Source organism: Phyllobates terribilis, unplaced genomic scaffold, assembly GCF_046119375.1.
Source record: "Phyllobates terribilis strain yellow unplaced genomic scaffold, ASM4611937v1 Scaffold_8__6_contigs__length_399053987, whole genome shotgun sequence".
Classification (NCBI taxonomy): Eukaryota; Metazoa; Chordata; class Amphibia; order Anura; family Dendrobatidae; genus Phyllobates; species Phyllobates terribilis.
The window spans coordinates 156,087,418-156,093,482 of record NW_027362768.1 but is presented as its reverse complement, the minus strand read 5'-3'; positions in this window follow the sequence as shown (position 1 = coordinate 156,093,482).

Genomic DNA, 6,065 nt, shown 5'->3' with positions numbered 1-6,065 from the left:
GCAGGGGCCGCTGGAACTTGTAGTTCCGCCACAGTTGAAGGGTCAAAGTCTACTGTATTTTTTTTTTTTTGCTTGTGTTAAAATATGTAATTTTTTTATATCTAACAACAAGTGAAAATGTAGTGAAAGAAATGCAAAACTGTGACGTACAGAGGCACGAGGTGTGAGGACAGAGGTGCTGCAACATAGAGGTCCTCTCCCCATACAAAATGCCATATTGTCCCTTCCAAGAATGTCAGGGGCCGCTAACTCCTGCCTGTAGTTTTTTACCTTAGGGCCTGTTCACACTGGGACTTTTTGTTGATTTTTTTTGTAGCAGAAACGGAGCAAAAGCTCTAAAAATCCTCCAGAAAACTCAAAACTCTTCAAAAACTCTCTTTTCTCTGTAAAAACTCAGCAAACAGACTCCGTGTGAACACAACCCTAAAAACCGCGACATGTGGAGCCGGCCCTCAGGTTGTGCACACGTGGAGAAGGTTTAGGAAGAGTTTTTAAAGTGGAAACTGTTCCAGGAAAGGCTTCATTCTGGACATTATATAGGAGGATTTTTTTAAGCGGCTCCGAAAAACCAAACCAGGAAAAGAAAAACTCCCCCGAAAAGACGACTTCTCTGAAATGTTTCCACTTGAAAAACTCATCATCTTTGGTTCTGTTCACACTGAGTTATTTAAGGGTATTTTTTTTTTTTTTGAGAGGATACTCTCTAAAATCCTCTTCAGGTATATGCACACAACCTGAAAAAAGCGCAACAAAACTGTCTAGAAAAAGTGGACATAATGCCTGGCAATGTGAAAACAGCGTCGCTGGCGCAGGTTCCGTTTTTTGCTACTTCCTGTAACCACTTCAAGAATAGGAAATCCACAACGAAGGCCCATCAGGAAAATGACCACCTTCTTTTTCCTGAAGTGGCTTTGCCTAGGCAAATCTCAGCGGCAGTGGCGTAGCTAGAGTCTGATGGGCCCCGGTGCAAGATTTGGACCTGGCCCCCCCACATGTTGGGCCCCTGCAGGGTTCTAAATCCTATAAGGACATACGAGTTGTACCTCCTTCCCCAATATGTAGTGATGTCCCCCATCTTGGGCTCCATCCTGGTATATATGTCCCCCATCCTGGTATATATGACCTTTATCCTGGTCCCCATCCTGGTATATATATCCCCCATCCTGGTATATATCCCCCATCCTAGTATATATGTCCCCCGTTCTGGTATATGTCCCCCATCCTGGTATATATGTCCCCCATCCTGGTATATATGTCCCCCATCCTAGTACATATGTCCCACATCCTGGTATATATCCCCCATCCTGGTATATATATCCCCCATCCTGGTATATATATCCCCCATCCTGGTATATATCTTCCATCCTAGTATATATGTCTCCCATCCTGGTATATATCCCGCATCTTGGTATATATGTCCCCCATCAAGGTATATATCCCCCATCCTGGTATATATCCCCCATCATTGTATATATTATTATTATTTAACATTATAGAACCATTTATTCCATGGCGCTTTACATGTGAAAAGGATATACATAGCACAAACAATTACAATAGATTTTGAACAATACAAGTCGGCGACTGGTACAGGAGGAGCAAGGACCCTGCCCGCGAGGGCTCACAATCTACAAGGGATTTGTGAGGATACAGTAGGTGAGGGCAGAGCTGGTCATGTAGCGGTATGGTGGAGCGAGGGTTACTGCAGGTTGTAGGCTTGTCAGAAGAGGTGAGTCTTCAGGTTCCTTTTGAAGGTTTCCACGGTAGGCGAGAGTCTGATGTGTTGGGGTTGAGCGTTCCAGAGTAGGGGGGATGCACTGGAGAAATCTTGTATGCGATTGTGGGAAGAGGAGATAAGAAGGAAGTAGAGCAGGAGATCTTGTGAGGATCGGAGGTTGCGTGTAGGTATGTATCGGGAGACTAGGTCACAGATATATGGAGGAGACAGGTTGTGAATGGCTTTGTATGCCAGGATTAGGGTTTTGAACTGGAGTCTCTGGGCAATGGGGAGGCTGTGAAGGGATTGACAGAGAGGAGAGGCCGGGGAATAGCAGGGGAGACAGGTGGGTTAGTCGGGCAGCAGAGTTTAGGATAGATTGGAGGGGTGCGAGAGTGTTAGAGGGGAGACCACAGAGCAGGAGGTTGCAGTAGTCGAGGCGGGAGATGATGAGGGCGTGCACTAGTGTTTTTGCAGATTTGTGGTTGAGGAATATGCAGATCCAGGAGATATTTTTGAGTTGTAGTCGGCAGGAAGTGGAAAGGGCTTGGATATGTGGTTTGAAGGAGAGTTCAGAGTCCAGGGTTACCCCAAGGCAGCGAGCTTGAGGGACTGGGGAGAGGGGGCAGCCATTAGCTATGATTGATAGGTCAGGTGGGGGGGGTGAGTGAGTCGGTGGAAAGATGATGAATTCTGTTTTATCCATGTTAAGTTTTAGAAATCTGTCAGAGAAGAAGGATGAGATAGCGGACAGACATTGTGGGATTCTGGTTAGTAGGGAGGAGATATCGGGTTCAGAGAGGTAGATCTGTGTGTCATCAGCATAGAGGTGATACTGAAAGCGGTGAGACTCTATGAGCTGTCCCAGGCCGAAGGTGTAGATGGAGAAGAGCAGGGGCCCTAGAGCTGAGCCTTGGGGGACACCGACAGATAGGGGACGAGATGAGGAAGTGGTGTGTGAGTGGGAGACACTGAATGTCTGGTCTGTTAAATATGAGGAGCTCCAAGATAGGGCCAATTCTGTGATGCCGAGAGATGAGAGAGTCTGTAGTAAGAGGGAATGGTCCACTATGTCAAAAGCAGATGACAGGTCCAGGAGGAGGAGGACAGAGTAGTGTCGCTTGGATTTGGCAGTTAGTAGATCATCGGTGACTTTAGTCAGTGCAGTTTCAGTAGAATGGTGTGGTCGGAAGCCAGATTGTAAGCAGTCACAGAGGGAGCAAGAGGACAGGTGGGAGGACAGCTCAAGATGGACGTGTTGTTCCAGTAGTTTTGAGGCGTAAGGGAGAAGTGATATGGGGCGATAGCTAGTTAGAGAGAGTGGCTCAAGGGATGGAATTTTGAGGATCGGTGTGATATATGTCCCCCTTCCTAATATATACAGTACACACCAAAAGTTTGGACACACCTTCTCATTTAAAGATTTTTCTGTATTTTCACGACTATGAAAATTGTACATTCACACTGAAGGCATCAAAACTATGAATTAACACATGTGGAATTATATACTTAACAAAAAAGTGTGAAACAACTGAAAATATGTCTTATATTCAAGGTTCCTCAAAGTAGCCACCTTTTGCTTTGATGACTGCTTTGCACACTCTTGGCATTCTCTTGATGAGCTTCAAGAGGTAGTCACCGGAAATGGTTTTCACTTCACAGGTGTGCCCTGTCAGATTTAATTAGTGGGATTTCTTGCCTTATAAATGGGGTTGGGACCATCAGTTGTGTTGTGCAGAAGTCTAGTGGATACACAGCTGATAGTCCTACTGAATAGACTGTTATAATTTGTATTATGGCAAGAAAAAAGCAGCTAAGTAAAGAAAAACGAATGGCCATCATTACTTTAAGAAATGAAGGTCAGTCAGTGCGAAAAATTGGGAAAACTTTGAAAGTGTCCCCAAGTGCAGTTGCAAAAACCATCAAGGTCTACAAAGAAACTGGCTCACATGAGGACCGCCCCAGGAAAGGAAGACCAAGAGTCACCTCTGCTTCTGAGGATAGGTTTATCTGAGTCACCAGCCTCAGAAATCGCAGGTTAACAGCAGCTCAGATTAGAGACCAGGTCAATGCCACACAGAGTTCTAGCAGCAGACACATCTCTTCAACAACTGTTAAGAGGAGACTTTGTGCAGCAGGCCTTCATGGTAAAATAGCTGCTAGGAAACCACTGCTTGTTAGAACTCTCCTGTTAGGTTTTTTTCTATCTTGCTGGTCACATGACCTTTTTTGCCTATTTAGTCCTGCTCCGCCCTCCTGGCCTTGCTGGACTTCATTGTAATTTCTACTCTTAAGCTAGCTTGGTGCTTAGTTAACTATCTCAGTCAGTTTAGCTAGGTCTTCGGACCTTTATGTTCTATGTTGTGTGTTTGTCTTTTTCTGCTACAATTTCTGCTAGGAGGTGTCCAACTTTATCCCAGTCCCTAGTTCTTGTAGGGATCCCTCCCTTGCATCTATAGGTCTTCGTACAGACTAGCCGAGGACTTTAGCGGGTCTGATCGCAGGATCAGGTTCCCCGTTACATCGTAGGGATCTAGCTTAGTTCTATGGTAGGGACAGATCTCCTTTCTTTCCTTAGTGCTTGTAGCAGATCATAACAGTAAGTCCAGCCCAAAAATATCTCTAAGGAAAGAGTTCCAGTTTCCTTCATGGTGTCGGTTCAGGATTTGGCTCAACGCCTGCAGGGACTCTCTCTGGAGGTGGCCGAGCTCCAACAACACGTGAGTAGCTGTTCTGGAGCACATTTTGTGGAGCCAAAGGTACGTTTGCCTGATTAATTTTTTGGTGATCAACAAGAATTTTTTTCCTTTAAAAATGCTTGTTTGTTGTATTTTCGTTTGAGACCCAGATCCTCTGGTGATGAATCACAGCGCATAGGGTTCATAATGTCACTTTTGCGCAAAGAACCTCAGGGATGGGCCTTTTCTTTCCAACCTAGTGATCCATGCTTTAGATCAGTGGATAGTTTTTTTTCTGCTTTGCGTTTGTTGTATGATGATCCTGATCGTGTCTCATCAGCTGAGACTGAATTGAGACTTTTGAGGCAGGGATCAGGTAATGTGGAAAAATATTGTTCTCACTTCCGTCGGTGGTCTGCCCAGGTGGGGTGGAACAATTCAGCTTTGAAAAGTTTGTTTCTTGCGGGGCTAGGTGAAAGGGTTAAGGATTTGCTGATTGCTTATCCCACACCTGGAAACTTGCAGGAGGCAATGCAATTAGCTATACGGGTGGACAGGAGACTGCGTGCAAGGGTTAATGAGAGTAAATCCTCTGCCATGTCAGCTCCGAGTCTTGAGAGGGTCTGTTCTGACATTGGAGAGCCGATGGAGATTGGGGCGATGGCACCCCACTCTCAGGAAAAAGACCGCAGGTCTTCTGAAGGTTTGTGCTTTTATTGCCGGAAATCTGACCATTTTATTAAGAACTGTGTGCTTCGTATGAACAAAGAAAAAAAAAAGGTCAGTTATGCCCGTATAGCCTGTTTAAACACTAAGGGTGTATTTCTTTCTGCTACTACTGCTGCTCAGGAAGAATTAATTGAATTTCGGGTATTTGTGGATTGTGGTTCTACTCTGAAAGTGATTGATGGGGGATTCTTGGAAAAACTTAAATTAAAACCCAAACCTTTGTCATCCCCTATTGCTGTGGTTTCTGTCGATGGCTCTCCCTTGAAGAGTGTTACTCACAAGGTCTGTGAATTTCCCCTCACTATTAATGGTATTCACCAAGAAAATTTGGATTTGGTAGTATTAAATAATTTGCCTTCTCCAGTAGTTTTGGGGTTGCCCTGGTTAAAATTGCACAATCCTGTACTGGATTGGTCTACCAATGAAATTAAGTCCTGGAGCCCTAAGTGTTATGACAAGTGTTGTAACGGACGTATTGCTGCGGTGGAAAAAGGGGAATTACCTGTACGTATTCAGGATTTTTGGAGAGTTTTTTCTGAGGAGGAGTCACAAATTTTGCCTCCCCATAGAGACTATGATTGTACCATTGAATTAGTCCCTGGAGCGACTCTTCCTAAAAGTCGTTTATTTAATCTTACTATTCCTGAGAGAAATGCTTTGGAGGAATATATACAGGATGTTGAGCAGTTCTTGCGTTGTTTTGTGGCAGACAATCAGGAGGGGTGGTCTGAGTTTCTGCCACTTGCTGAGTTTGCTCTTAACAACCATACATCCTCTTCTGCTGGTTGTTCGCCTTTTTTTGTTGTTCTGGGAGACATCCGTCTTTTGGGTCATTCTCCAAATTGGTATCGGCTGTGCCTGAGGAGGAGAGTTTTCCGGTGATTTGGAGAGAGTTTGGACGGATTTGCGTGGTAATCTTCAGGAGGCTAACAAAAAATCTA